This window comes from Alligator mississippiensis, chromosome 2 (genome assembly GCF_030867095.1).
Source record: "Alligator mississippiensis isolate rAllMis1 chromosome 2, rAllMis1, whole genome shotgun sequence".
NCBI lineage: Eukaryota > Metazoa > Chordata > Crocodylia > Alligatoridae > Alligator > Alligator mississippiensis.
Genome location: NC_081825.1, coordinates 265,235,095 through 265,250,005, shown reverse-complemented (window position 1 = coordinate 265,250,005; position 14,911 = coordinate 265,235,095). Strand labels below are relative to the sequence as shown.

General features: G+C 48.1%; 1 long non-coding RNA gene across 1 annotated transcript in view; it reads left to right on the top strand.

Moving 5' to 3' along the window:
• Positions 1–3,874: 3,874 nt before the first annotated feature.
• Positions 3,875–14,911, top strand: part of LOC132248425 (uncharacterized) — a 52,363-nt gene continuing 41,326 nt past the window's right edge. Inside the window, exon 1 of the long non-coding RNA XR_009459615.1 lies at positions 3,875–3,955. This is a non-coding gene — a long non-coding RNA (uncharacterized LOC132248425). The remainder of the gene's footprint in view (positions 3,956–14,911) is intronic.

Genomic DNA, 14,911 nt, shown 5'->3' with positions numbered 1-14,911 from the left:
GCTAAATTATTTAGTTTCTAAATTTGTTTGAAATGGAAACATGCTAAATTACTAGCTGCACCAATTCCAGTATGAAGTACCAACACTTATTTTAAAAATGTGCAAGAGACTAAAGTCTTTGAAAATAGTGATCCAGAACAAACATTGGGGATTATTATTGTAGCAAACTGCTGTATTTTTTTAAACACCCAAGCCAGACTTTTTATTCTCAGTCTTCTCATTTCTCAAAATGCATGCCAGAGTTTCACCTGGCGTTACTGTGCTCAAGTCAGCAGGGCAATGCAGATTCCCACCAGCAGTAGTTGGACCTGGCACCATCCAGCCTCATTATATTTGTAGTGGTTGTTCTGAAGTAGCATCTTATTTAATCAGCATCCCTACTGCCCGCATATGCTGGGCCTCTACTAAGGTTTGTATTCTCCAGGTAGCGTTCTCCAGGGAGCCTAGCTCTGATCTCAAGGCGTGATGGCATCTGGTGCCTTAATAATGGGTAGAGAAATGGGTGAGAATAAGGAATTAACCTGTTTTTTCTTTAGGATCCACCACTTCCTGGTATTTGATTCAAAGAACAGTTACAGTAAGGGAGGTGACTTTGCAAAAATGTCTCTTACTCAGCATATCTGCTGCTTGGGTGGATTTGAGTCAGATCTGCAAGCTTTGCTGACACAAGTTTTTACCAAGTCACATCTAGTTTAAACTGGCAACCAGAAACTAACCTTTGCAAAACTGCCTTGAAGTCAGAGTTGTTTTAAGGAGGATGAGGAGGAGGCAGGATAAGCAGGGACAAGCGGTAATTCCTGGCAAAGTAGCTTCTCCCTCAGGGAGTCTTATTTCATGGAAACGTTAGCTTCTCCTGCCCTCTAGTGCTGGGCTCTGCATACTGCCGGCAGTTTCCTTGCAGATTTCAGCTGGAGAAACAGCAACAAAATAAAATAAATCTAGGAGTTTGTATCACTTGATTGCATCCAGATGATTTTTATTTTTTGTGCAAAAGTCTCTTTTCCATAGCCAGCAGAAGACCACTGCCTAAGCAAGCCCTGACCATTACACAACTCACTGGAGTGGAAGGATACTTCTTGGAGATTGGGATTCCCAACTGGTAGAAGCTAGGTGCGCTTAAGGCAGCAGGCTCCATAGAAATCTCAACCCCCAAAGTGGCATATTTTACCCACCAACTATACATTTTAGATGTTGCTTGTGCTGGACCAGGTTTAGTTTGAGGTTGATACCGTGTGGTGATCAGATGTTAGGTTCAGAAAAGATCTTTTGGGTTATCCCGACTGATGCTTGATATCCTCACAAAACATATCAGTGGTCTCATTTCTTGTTCTATAAACTTTCTCCCACTTTTGTATGTGCTATTGTGTCTAGCCATATCCAGGTCCCATCTAGGCTTCCTTGACCATTTGCTGTGACCATTTGCTGTCTCAATACCTCCTTCAGAGTCTGTTCCCTTTGCCAGTTCCTCTTGCTGCTCCTTTTTTTTTTTCTGGGATATGCTTAAAGGATAATGTTTATTTTCTTAGCATGCAAGCATGTCATACAAAACATCATCTGTGATGCTAAGGTGGTCAAGACAGGAAGACTCTTTGAAAATCCACTTCTTGCATTGACATTTCAATACATAATTTTCCCAGGGAACACAGGGATTGGACCAAATCCTGAAGGATTTCTTTCTTCAATTTTGCTCAGTGATTTATGTAGGCAATGCTTCTATTGTTGTTAATGGGAGTTTGGACTGAATAAAACCTGGGTGAGGACTTAAAGATTTAGTCCATTTTTCCTGCTACAAGAACAGCATGCTGAATATAGTAGACAGAACCCATAAAGCAGAGGTGTAACCGGGCAGTTTCACACCCTGGGTAGAGGTGGCATATGGGGCAGCAACTATGGCCAGGCCATCACCAGTGGCAGCAGCTCTTATTTTTGCACTCCCTGCCCCCAGCGTAAGTAGGCACATGGGGCTGGTGTCCTGCTTACCCCCCTGAATTACACTACTGCCTTAAGGCAGGGCCCTCTCTATCTGTTTTATACAGACAGTATCTATGGGACACTCTCCAGCACCAGGTCAGAACTGGCTGCCACTGGAAGCAGTGCTATCAGGGAAAGATATTTGGAGGAAAAGAAGAAGGAGCCCAAAATGGATTTGTTAGATCCACATTTTAAATAATTCAAATGAGAAAAATATAGTGGGAGCGGTGTTATTGTTTTTTTAAGACTTCAATTAGGCCTTGAGAAAGGAGCCAGTGCACCTTTAAAACTTTCCGCTTAATCAACTATAGTGAATGCTCATTTAATGATTGTCTTTTTGTACCAACAAGAAGTAACAACGCTTTTTGCAAAAGAAATGGAATGAGAGAGAAATTGCCTAATCAGCCCTACTCATGCAGTGCTTTGTGAGAGAGATTATTGAATTTTCAGTCTCTGCAGAATTTTAATGAAGCTCCATCTTGCTGGAAAATCCAGCCCTTTGTCAATAGAGTTCAATAACTCGACCACCCATGTAATAAGATGTACTGGCTGAAATCTTTCACTTGCCAAGGCCAGAGCGCTGCTGGAATTTCCCCTGAAACTTAGAAGTGCCTATTTGTGTGGTTGTGCTTGCTACAGTGCACACACATAGTGGGATTTATTTATATGGTAGTGAAAGTCTGCTTATAGTGAAGTAGAGTGAAAATTTGAATTTGTCTCAATGCATTGCAATGTGTCAGCTGTAATTCTAATAAGAGTGTAACTCTGCTGAAAGGGAATACAATCAACCTGTGTTTAGGATTGCATCTGTCACACAAACAGTACAGCAAAATGCTTCATGGCGTTAAGAAATAAATAATGGGGAGGGAGAAAATCAGAAGTATAAGCAAGGGAGATGAAACCTCTTTCAGGTGAAATCTAAACTGAAATGGAGAATGGATGGGGCAGAGAAATATAGAAAGCTGCTACAGAATGCAGGTACTTACACCACCACTGAAGAAATTATAGGGACATGCAGAGAGGTGCCCAGTATTAAAGAGAAGAAAGCAGAGAAAGTGGAGCTCTATGAAACTGCCCAAAGGGAAACAACAGAGGGCATCTAAAACAGGAAAGATAATCTGGAACAGAGTTGAGCAGGAAACATTTGCCTGTCCTATGAAAATTTCTGAGGCATTTAAAAAACCTTGGTTGTATTGGACAAGGCAGGGACTCAAAATTGGTTCTCTACCAGCTGCTTGGCTATGCTGGGGGGTGGTTTTCTCTCCCCCAGAGGGGTGTCTCATATTCTGAAGACAAATTCCCTAGTAACCCTGAGAAACTGTGAAACGCGTATGGTCCCATGCAACATTTTGGTTTTGATGAATCAGCATTTTCCTGTGGAAAAAAAATTGTTGAAAAATTCCCAACCAGCCTTAATTATGAACAGGAAATTGAAATAAGCTTGGAGCAATGACATTTTCTGAGGACAGGAGTTTGTGAACAAGCAGTTAATAGCATTCTCTCTGTGTAAGGGTCTCGAAAGTTATATTTGTGGAAGCCTTTGAGAAGCTTCAGTTAAGGGGAAGACATGAAGTTGCACATGAGCATGTTATCAAAGGAGAGCCAGGACATCAGGGCTATATGCAGAGAATGGGTCAAGGTTGGAGGCAAGCTGATATATGGGAGCAGTGGAAGGGTTCAGAGTGAATGCCAACTGTTGCAGGGCACTACAGTGCCCTGCTCCTTTAAAGAACTGAAACTGCTAGGGGAAGAGCCCTAGCAGCGAGTTTGAAGCCCCAGCTGCGTGTTACCAGGGCAGCCAGAACAAGTTAGTGGCCCACATCTGCCAGTGGTCAGCTGACCGGAAGGGGCAGGGCCTCACTTATACATAAACCCCAGGGCTGGGGCTAGAAGGGCAATTTCCTGCCAGCAGCTGTGGGTGAAGGAGCTCTCCCAGAGCAAGCAAAGGGGAGCAGCCTGACTGCAAGAGAAGCTTCTGATACTGGTGAGGGACAGAGGATTCCCTGGTATGGTTTGGATGATGTTGTGGCTAGACAGCTTGAATTTATGTTGCAGCCCAGGGGCTTGTGTTTTCTTCACTGTTATATAACACTGGTGGTTTGGATGAAGCTATTAGGGGAAGGAGGAGGCCTCATGGGGCCCACGGCAGCGTGGGGACCCCAGCGCCATAGGGTGTGCAGCATTTGGGGTGCACCTACCCCAGCGCCATAGGGTGCGCAGCATTTTGGGTGCACCAACATCAGCACCAGAGGGTGCGCATAGCAAGATGGGGCTGTAGCGAGCCCAGGGAGGACAAGGGGGCCAGATTACAACAAGGCCTAGACCAAAACAATGCTGGTACCATCTGCAAGGCTTGGGGCATGGTAAAGGGATGGTTGGAGCCATGTATCGCCCATGAGGCTAGGGTGCCCCGGAACACCCACTGTGGCATCCATCCTGGGGTAGGACCCACTAAGGTTCCGGGGACCCATGGAGTCCTGAAAATCAATCTTGACCATGTCCAAGAAGACTTAGAGGCAAGTCTTCTATCATTCATACCATCAAAGACGTGGCGGGCGAGAATCAAGGGTGCCCATTGGGCCAACTTGGCATGGTAAGGGGGCCTTGGAGATCATGGCCATCCTTCAGGACCGCATCGCTCGACACTAACACTCCCATTAGTATGGGAGAGTGAGGACAAATAGAGTCTGAGTCCCATAAGAAAGTAGAAGTTTGTTTGAGGATGCTCCTCTTGCTCAAGAGACTCATGAAAAAGAGATAAAATTGAAGCTGTAGGTTGAGTAGAAAGAAAAGCTATATGGAGAGCTGAGCACTGCCAGTACAAGTGTAATAGTGTATATATACCTCGCATGACAGCAACCTGGAAATGGACAATGGAAGACCCAATTCTTTCCCACCTGTAAGCAAGCTGCCAATCATAAAACAGCTGCTGTAAAACAGTGCAGCACAGGCAGAGATGGGGTAGTTAGTGGGTACTGGGTATCTTGGAGAGGCTTTAGGAAAAGCTATAGTGAGTGTAATGTGGCAGGAAAAAAAGCAGGGAAGGTAGGACTCAGCCCAAGGAAGTGGTGGAGGATAAGAATGTTCTTCTGCTGCTTAGTACAGTGTTCCTGAGCTGAAACCCAGAGGAAAGGTTGGGCCTGGGCTGTAAAGACAAAGGCATAGTCATCTGGATTTGGGGGAATGTTGAACTTTCTGTCATCCTGAGGTGAGCGTTCCTGTCCTAATTTTATGAAGAAAGGGGATAATGGGTGACAAAGATTGCTATGCCAAACCTGACCAGAGCATGTGCCACAGACACTGGTCTTTTGAGAGTCAAAGACAGAGTTAAAATAAGAAAGAGAGAAGATCTGAGGGCTGAATGTTTTCAGAAATGCTATGTGGAGTGGAAGGGCTTGACTAAAGAGCGAACCGGAATGGGAATGGAGAAGGGCAGACTGACAGAGAGGAACCAGGGGTGTAAGGGAAAGAGAAATGACTCGGGAGGAACTTCAGGGGTGGGGACACACATTCAAAATGCCCAAGCCTGAATTAATTCAATCATTGCAGGTTAATCTAACCTGCAGAGCTTGAGCTGATTTGCAAGTGGATAGACATTCAATTTTGAATCAAGAAATGCAGGCACATGCCTGCAGTGGCTTAGGCTAGAAGCCAGGGGGTGCTAGAACAGCCCTCCCTTCCCTTCCAAAGTGTGGAACTGAGGGGGGCATGGCTAGGCCCAGCAGGATGCTCTGATTAGGTAGGGGTTTAAACCCCAACCCTGCCTGCACTGTCCCAAGCTTGGGTGTGCCGGGAGGGGGAAGCAGCATTCGCCAGGCTTTTCCTGGCCCACTGCTCAAGGGGTGGGAGTGTTGCTAGACTCTGGCCCCTGGCTATTACTCTGAGGCAAGGGGGGCATGAAGGGGTAACTGCCTGTGTGGACTGCATGCATCTGCTGATGATATTGAGCATTTCAATCTCCCTTTCCCTACTTCTTCATACTGTCTGCAGCAAAATAACAGACAAAGGAGCCAGCAGGGATCTGATAACATTGTATCGGCCCATAAAGAAAACAAAAGCCTCTCTCCATTAGATCAAGCTCTTCTTAAGCAGCTTTTTCCAAGGAAGGAACAGAGGGACACTACCAGCTGAGGGTAATTAACAGGTGTTGATTGGCTCCAAAAAGCCTTAAGTGGCCATAGTTCTGTCTGCCTGTCCCAGTGAAATTGATGACAAACAGACACCTTGGCATTAGCCAGCATGGGGGGTGGCGTGACCATGACCAGATGCTGGCTAGGGTCTGTGCCCTGGGGTCCATGCTGTGAGAGAGGGGAGGGAAGGGGGGAATCCCTGCTTGAGAGGGGAGGGGTGGGGTAGGGGGAAGCCAGGCAGATGCTGCTGTGCCTGTAGTCCCCTACCCACTTCTCAGCCAGCTAGAGCAGTGATAGTACTCCAGCTAGGGAGGAGAAGGGCAGGGCCAGCGCTGCTCTCTGGAGCAGACAGCCCAGCCCAGCCCAGGGCTGAAAAGAATGCAGGGATGCTGGGGGACTCTGATCTAACTGCTGGGATGCTGGGGGACCCTTTAAACCAGGAAGGGGTCTTGGACAGAAGTTGCACAACCCAGTTTTACCCAAATCAGTTAAGTCTGATACTATATTCAGCCTGGTTTATCTTAAGCCAGTTTTGGCCAGTTTGAAACTGGTTTATGTGCACTGAACTTCTGTTCTGTTACAGGTTTAAACCAGTTTCTGATCACTTAAACCGGTTTATGTGTAACTTGTGTCCCTAGCCAAGAACACTGGTAAGATATGAAGGTGGCTAATCAGAGTGGAGTTGTCCATTATGCTGAAGGCTAATCTGTGAAGAAAGGAGGAGGTTGTTAAATACATGCAGAGGACTTTTCTGCATTACAGCCGGTGCTAAACCTAACCTGATCCCTGTATTGGACTGTTTCTTTTGAAAAGAAAAAGAGGATACTTTCTAGAATACTTTGTTGGGAAGGGAAGATTTAGAGATGAAGCAATGACTGGCATGACTGGTTAAAGGCATGACCTCCAAAGACTGGGAAGGCAAGTGATAAACTTTAGAAAGCTAAGAGAAGGGAGGAGGTAGCAATCTTATGTGGGCAACAGGTCTAGGAGACAAGGAATCTATAAGGAGATAGTAAGAAAAAGGATCAAAGAAAGATGCAGTGAGAGCAAACTGTGTGAGGAAACTTTTTTATATTAAAGAGAGAAGAAAGATTGCTAGGATGACCAGAAATGAGGAGGGGGCAATGAAAAATTCATTTTCTCAAAGGACTTATGCATGTTAGCATTTGTTAACCAACATTCAGGTATTTGTGGTTTGCCTTCTGTTCATTTCCTGGAACAAACAGTTGAAGTGTTGTACTTGGCCTTTATAAACACGCATAGCAACTGATTAACTCCTGGAAAAATATCTGGAATAGATGCTCCCTAGGGATTCTCCCTACATTTACTGAGAGAACTCTGTAGAGGCAGGAAGAGTTGCTGTTAATTTTTTAATGACCACAAGAATTTTCCATCACTCAAAGCCTGCCAATTAGAATGGGATGTCTCCTTGAAAATACATCCTAGCTCAGCTCCTAGTTATGTGGCCTAATGCAGGACTTATGAGTAGAGGTTCTATGGCTTGTGTTAGATAAAGACATTACAGTTAGACAATGGTCCCTTTTAGCCTTAGTAACCTCTAAATTACAGGCTGTCAGGTCTTTACATGGTTTACAGAATGCCATAAATTGGTGTTTAGTGTATCCAATCTGTATAATATAATCTTACAAACTTTCTCACTCTCTTTCTGCACTGGCTTTCTGGTTATCTTGTAGTCTCAACTAACAAAAATGATGGATAGTGAGAGTTTAGGTGGCCTTGCAAAACATCCCTGACTTGTATATTTTAAACAAAGAAAATTCATTTGATGAACTACTTCTAGGGTGGGATTTTCAATGAGGATTATGATCCCAATTCTGTTAAGTGGCTGGTAAATCCTACTCCTAACACTTAGTGGATTCCTCCCCCCCAACCCTGTTTGCTGCCTCCTGCCCCATGTAGTTAGGAACAATTTGCTACTATTATAAAGTTTCCAGTTAGGAAATATTCCAGGGCTAGAACAGTGGTGTGCATGCATGTATTTCTGTGCATACTGTATTCCACCCCCAAAGCTAAATTTAATAGAACTAGAAGGAATTCAGGGCCAGAATAGCAGGGGACTGCACAGAGGTGGGTGGGTGGGTAGGTAGGTGTGTGTGCGAACACAAATGTAAGCCAGCACTATCTGTCATGGGAACCAAACTAGTATAAAATGAAAATTGTGTCCCTTCAGGTTTTTTCTCTTGATGATGGTTTGAATGACATGTAGGCCTCATTCTTTCCTTTCCTGGTTGGGCCTTAATTTGGCAGTTGTCAATAGTGGCAGACAACAGTACTAGTACAAAAGAGCAGCTAAACAGTGGTGGGGACAAAGATGGTTCCAAAAGAAGCAATTATCTCCAAAGGGTGTTTGCCAGCAGAAAACATCAGCATCACTCAGACTAGGCTTTGTCCAGACTGCTTCCATTCCCAGCCTGGGAATGCTGCTGAGAAGCTTATCCTTCCCACTCATTCCTGCTCTGTATACTCCAAATCTTGAACATTACAGAACACAACTGCTTTAGGGTAGCTTGAGTACTTGCCCCTGAACTTGCTCAAGAGAAAGAACATGCAAGTGGTTGTGGATGAATACTTGGTGCAGCTCCAAGGTAGCTGCATTATTTCATTACCAGGCTCCATGCATGTAGCCCAGGAGCAAGTGGGTGGGGCTTGCTTTTCATTAGCACTATGTGGTGGTGTTAAACATTACGTTTTCCATGAAATGCTTTTAAGGCAAGAATATTTGCATGTTAAGGCAGGAAAAGATGAGCTAAGTGTCTCAATCTTTGTCTGAAGAGGCAGAACTTTATTTCCAAATCATGTTAGGCAGCTTGTGTTGCAGTGACGTCACTCTGCTTCACAGGGCCAATTCTAGCAATCTGTGGTCCTCCAGCCTCCCAGGAAACATTACTCTTAGCCCCTGCCCTCCCACCTCCCCATGTGGATGATCTATTGTCTGGAACTCAACTGTCCTGGAGAGGCAGGCAGCTATGGGTGAGTGAGGAACTGGGGTAGATGCTAGGGAGCCATGAGTGAGTCATGGTGAGCAGGACTGAACTGGAGAGTTGGGCAGACATGGTAGCTCCTAGCCACGCCCTTGCTCTCCAGCCCTCTGACAGCAAGGTAGAGCTGTACATGTTAGTGAGGGTATTAACCCTAAGGGTGCGTCCACACATGCAAGCACATGCACTTGCAACAGCTCAAATAGAAGTGGTGTAAATTTGAGCTAGGGCTTTTTGCCTCAGTGCATGTGCTTGGACATGCATTTTGTTGTGGAGCAAATTGTGCAACTTGGGGCAAAATAACCCTGCCTGGCTCCTCGCAGATCTGCAACCAGGGGGAGCTAGAGCCCAGGGCTAGCACCTGTGCTGCCCCCAGCAGTATAAAAAGGTGCCCTGGCAAGTAGCTCAGGGCTACTCACTCTGAGGAGCTCCTGGGGCTCAGCCAATTGGTATCTGAGGACACTACCCCTTGTGCCTGCTGGATGGCTGAAGCAGCCCTGAGAGTTCCCTGTACCCTCTACCCACTGCAGCAGTCTGACAGTGGGGGCTGCTGCCTGGCTGTGACCTACTGCGCAATTGCCACACCCAGATGGGGACTGCACAGCCAGTAGAAGCATCTGCCCCTCTGAGCCAGCTGCCAGTGGGCTGTGGCTGCAGAGTTGGTCTTTGTCCGGCACTACTGCCATGTATGCCCCCTGCCTGGCCATCTGGGCAGCTATTGCCTGGAAGATGTTCCGGGTGTGGTGGCCTGCTTTGAACTGTAAAAGCATGTCCTCCTGGCCCCATTTGTATCCAAGGTGCCAGCTCTGAGCAGGCGAGGTCCTGCCACTGGCTTCCCTAGCAGGAATTCTTGTGTTCCCTATTGGAAAACGGAAAAATCCCTGATTTAAAAAAATCCCAAAGTCACTCTGTAAAATAACCCAAAATCCATGTTCCTCCACAATTAAAACAAAAGACCACTATAAAGAGAGAGTGAGACCAATCAGTTGGGCAATGTTTTATTGTTACCTTTACAGTATTAAAGCAATGTGGAAGCCTACCAGTGTCTCTATCATAATTCATAGATCCATAGATTCATAGATGTTAGGGTTGGAAGGAACCTCAATAGATCATTGAGTCTGACCCCCTGCATAGGCAGGAAAGAGTGCTGGGTTCAGATGACCCCAGCTAGATGCATATCCAACCTCCTCTTGAAGACCCCCAGGGTAGGGGAGAGCACCACCTCCCTTGGGAGCCTGTTCCAGACTTTGACCACTCCAACTGTGAAGAACTTCCTAATGTCCAATCTAAATCTACTCTCTGCTAGCTTGTGGCCACTATTTCTTGTAACCCCCAGGGGCGCCTTGGTGAATAAAACCTCACCAATTCCCTTCTGTGCCCCCGTGATGAACTTAAAGGCAGCCACAAGGTCGCCTCTCAACCTTCTCTTGCGGAGGCTGAAAAGGTCCAGGTTCTCTAGTCTCTCCTCATAGGGCTTGGTCTGCAAGCCCTTAACCATACAAGTGGCCCTTTTCTGGACTCTCTCCAGGTTATCCGCATCCCTCTTGAAGTGCGGTGCCCAGAATTGCACGCAGTACTCCAACTGCGGTCTGACCAGCGCCCAATAGAGGGGAAGTATCACCTCCTTGGATCTATTTGTCATGCATCTGCTGATGCAGGATAAAGTGCCATTAGCTTTTCTGATGGCTTCGTCACACTGCCGACTCATGTTCATCTTGGAGTCCACTAGGACTCCAAGATCCCTTTCCACCTCTGTGCCACCCAGCAGGTCATTCCCTAGGCTGTAGGTGTGCTGGACATTTTTCCTCCCTAGGTGCAGCACTTTGCATTTCTCCTTGTTGAACTGCATTCTGTTGTTTTCTGCCTACTTGTCCAACCTATCCAGGTCTGCTTGCAGTTGTTCCCTGCCCACCGGTCTGTTCACTTCTCCCCACAGTTTTGTGTCATCTGCAAACCTGGACAGAGTACACTTCACTCCCTCATCCAAGTCGCTGATGAAGACATTAAAGAGTATCGGTCCAAGGACCGAGCCCTGCGGGACCCCACTGCCCACACCCTTCCAGGTCGAAACCAACCCATCCACTACGACTCTCTGGGTGCAACCCTCTAGCCAATTCTCCACACACCAGACTGTGTAGTCATCCAAGTCACAGCCTCTTAATTTGTTCACCAGTATGGGGTGGGATACCGTATCAAAGGCCTTCCTGAAGTCTAAGTTTACGACATCCACCCCTGCTCCTGTGTCCAGGCATTTCGTAACCTGGTCATAAAAAGAGACTAGATTAGTCAGGCATGATCTGCCTGCTACGACCCTATGCTGGTTTCCCCTCAGCATAATTTGTCCTGCCGGGCTCTCGCAAATGTGAGCCTTGATAATTTTTTCAAAGACTTTGCCAAGGATGGAGGTGAGACTGACTGGCCTATAGTTGCCCGGGTCCTCCTTCCTCCCCTTCTTGAAAATGGGGACCACATTGGCCCTTTTCCAGTTCTCTGGGACTTGGCCCATGCGCCACGAGCGTTCAAATATTCCCGCCAGTGGCTCTGCAATGATGTTGGCCAGTACCTTCAGCACCCTCAGATGGAGCTCATCTGGGCCTGCCGACTTAAAGGCATCCAGTTCTTCCAAGTGACTCTGCTCCATCTCAGGGTCTACGCTTGGTAGTCTGGCGCCTTGCTGCTGCCTCTCTACAACCCCAGTGAGGGACTTGTCGTGCCGCTTGCTTAGGAACACTGAGGCAAAGAACTCATTGAGGAGTTCAGCCTTGTCCCCCCTGTCCATCACCAATTGTTTCTGCCCATTTAGTAGGGGTCCTATTCCTCCCAGGGCCTTCCTTTTACTCCCTATATATCTAAAAAACAATTTCTTGTTGTCCTTTACATGGGATGCCATCCTCAGCTCTATGGTAGCTTTGGCCTGTCTAAATGCCTCCCTGCAAGTGCGAGCAGAGGAGGTATACTCCTCTTTGGTGATCTCTCCCTGTTTCCACTTTTTATGTGCTCCCCTTTTGGCCCTTAGGCTGCCCTGGATTTCTCTGGTCATCCAAGGAAGCCTCCCGGCCCCTTTCCCTCTTTTTCCTCACATCGGGATCGTCTCGCTTTGTGCCCAAAGGATCATTTCCTTAAGGCACAGCCACCCTTTTTGGGCTCCCATCACTTCAAAACTCATACTCTGCAGTGTGTCCTTGACTAATCGCCTGAGTTCATTGAAATCAGCATTATAAAAATTCAAGAAACATGTATATTTTGCTGCCCCTGACTCGGGGCTATGGCCCCCACACAGGGGCTCTGCCCCATGCTATGCAGGCGGGGCCCCAGTGATACAGACAGCAGCCGGACTGCCGGTAAATGCCGGGGGGGTTGGGGGTTTTTTTCCTATGGGGATGCTGGGCAGGGATTGGGGCCCTTGTGGGAGGGGGCTGCAAGGGGGGCTGGACAGGAAAGGGATTGGGGTGCTTGGGGAGGCAGGCAGGGGTTGGGGCCAGGTAGGGCAGAGATCAGGGGGCTGAGGGGGTGGGACCAGGCAAGAAAGGGATGGGGGGCCTTGGGGGGACAGGCAGGGGGTGGGGCCAGGAAAGGCAGGGATCGGGAGCTTGGCAGGGCAGGGCAGCGTTTGGGCCCTCGGCGGGGGGGGTAGGCGGGAGAAAGGGCCAGGCAGGGTGGGAATGGGGGAGTGCACGGGGCTAGCGGGGGTCCCCTCCGTAGTCCCCTCCCCACTACTCCAACCCCCCCAACCCTTTACTTACTGGACCTGGAGCCCTGGTGCTGCAGCACTGCCTGGCAGGCTGTGTACTTCAGCATCAGGGCAAGGAGCCAACCACAGAGACACTCTGCTAGCTAACACAAACCCAGACATAGCGGGGCTCATTGAAACTTGGTGAGATCCAATGCATGACTGGGTGGTGAACATCAAGGGCTATAGGCTGTACAGGAGAGATAGAACAGAGAGGAAAGGTGGAGGTGTGGTGCTCTACGTCAAAAAGCAATACACATCCTCAGCAAACAACACTGGGTCAGAGGAGGGCAGACTGAAGTGCTCTGGGTCAGAATACAAGGGGGTTGGTGGGAGGGAAGGGACTTAACGGTGGGTGTCTACTATAGGCCACCCAACCAGGGAGAAGAGCTAGACTGAGAATTCTCAGGTGAGCTTGCAGAGGCAGTTGTGTCAAAGGATGTGGTGATCATGGGTGACATAAACTATCTAGCCATCTTCTGGGAAGAGCAGTCAGCCAGGTCTGACTGCTTGTATAGGTTCCTAGCTGAGTTATAGGACCTCCATCTAACCCAGGAGGTGCACAGTCCCATCAGGGGAAATGCCTTGTTGGACCTGGTCCTGGCCACGGGCAATGACCTGGTGAGGGGACTGCAGGTGCTCAACCACCTGGGTGATAGCAATCATCGCCTACTGGAATTCACCATCCAGCGCAGGGTGTCAAAGGCCTGCAGCAAGGCAGCAGCATGGACTTCAGGAGGGTGGATTTCAATGAGGTGGGGAAGCTCTGAGGTCCTGGAAGGGAGGGGAGGTGGGAGTCCTAGAAGAGTGGTCGTTCCTTAAGGAGATGATCCTCCAAGTCCAAAGGGTGACAATCCCAAAGCGCATCAAAGGGGGCAAGAGTGCTCAAAAGCCCCCATGGCTCACCAAAAGCATCCAGGAATGTCTCCTAGCTAAAAAGGAGGCATATACCCAATGGAAGGGAGGGGCCATCACTAGGAAGGATTATACCTCCTTGGCTTGATTTGTAGGGGGGCTGTTAGGAATGCTAAGGTGAAGATGAAACTGGGACTAGCGACCCAGATCAAGGATAACAGGAAGTCCTTTTTTAAATACATAGGGGGCAAAAAGAAGGTACTGGGGAATGTGGGGCCCCTGCAAGACAAGCTAGGAAATCTGGTGGTCACACCAGATGACAAAGCTAATCTCTTGAACAGTTTCTTTGCTTCCATTTTTCTGAGCAGGGACCAGGTCATCCCCCACACTGGGATCCCCGACAGTCCCAGGGGAGGCACAGCCGGGCCCAGAGTCAGTGAGGACCTAATCGGGGAACTTCTTGTGGGACTGGACACCTTCAAATCAGAAGGTCCTGACGGTCTCCACCCCAGAGTGCTGAAGGAATTGGCAAAGGTCATTGCGGGACCCCTGGCACGGCTTTAGAAGCACTCATGGTACTCTGGCAAAGTGCCGAAGGACTGGAAAAGGGTCAGTGTGGTCCCCATTTTCAAAAAAGAGAGGAAGGAGGACCCAGGAAACTATAGGCCTGTTAGTCTTACCTCGGTCCTTGGGAAGCTCTTTGAGAATTATCCAGGTGCATATCTGCGAGGGACCAGCAGGAGAGATTATGCTTAGGAGCAATCAACATGGGTTCATTAGAGGCGGAACCTGTCAGACCACCCTGGTGGCCTTCTACGACCGGGTCACAAAATCCTTAGATGCAGGTATCGCAGTGGACGCAGTGTTTCTGGACCTTAGGAAGGCCTTCGACACTGTCTCTCACCCCATTCTTATTAAAAAATTAGGCGACTGTGGTGTCAGTGCTTATGTGGTCAAATGGGTTGCTAATTGCCTGGAGGGCTACACCCAGAAAGTGGTAGTGGATGGGTCATTTTCGACCTGAAGGGATGTGGGCAGTGGGGTTCCCCAGGTCTCGGTCCTTGAGCCCGCACTGTTCAACCTCTTCATCAGTGACTTGGATGAGGGGGTGAAAGGCACCTTGTTCAAATTTGTGGATGTCACTAAGATGTGGCGAGAAGTGGGCACACTAGAGGGGAGGGACAGGCTGCAGTCAGATCTGGACATTTTACAGGGGTGGGCGGATG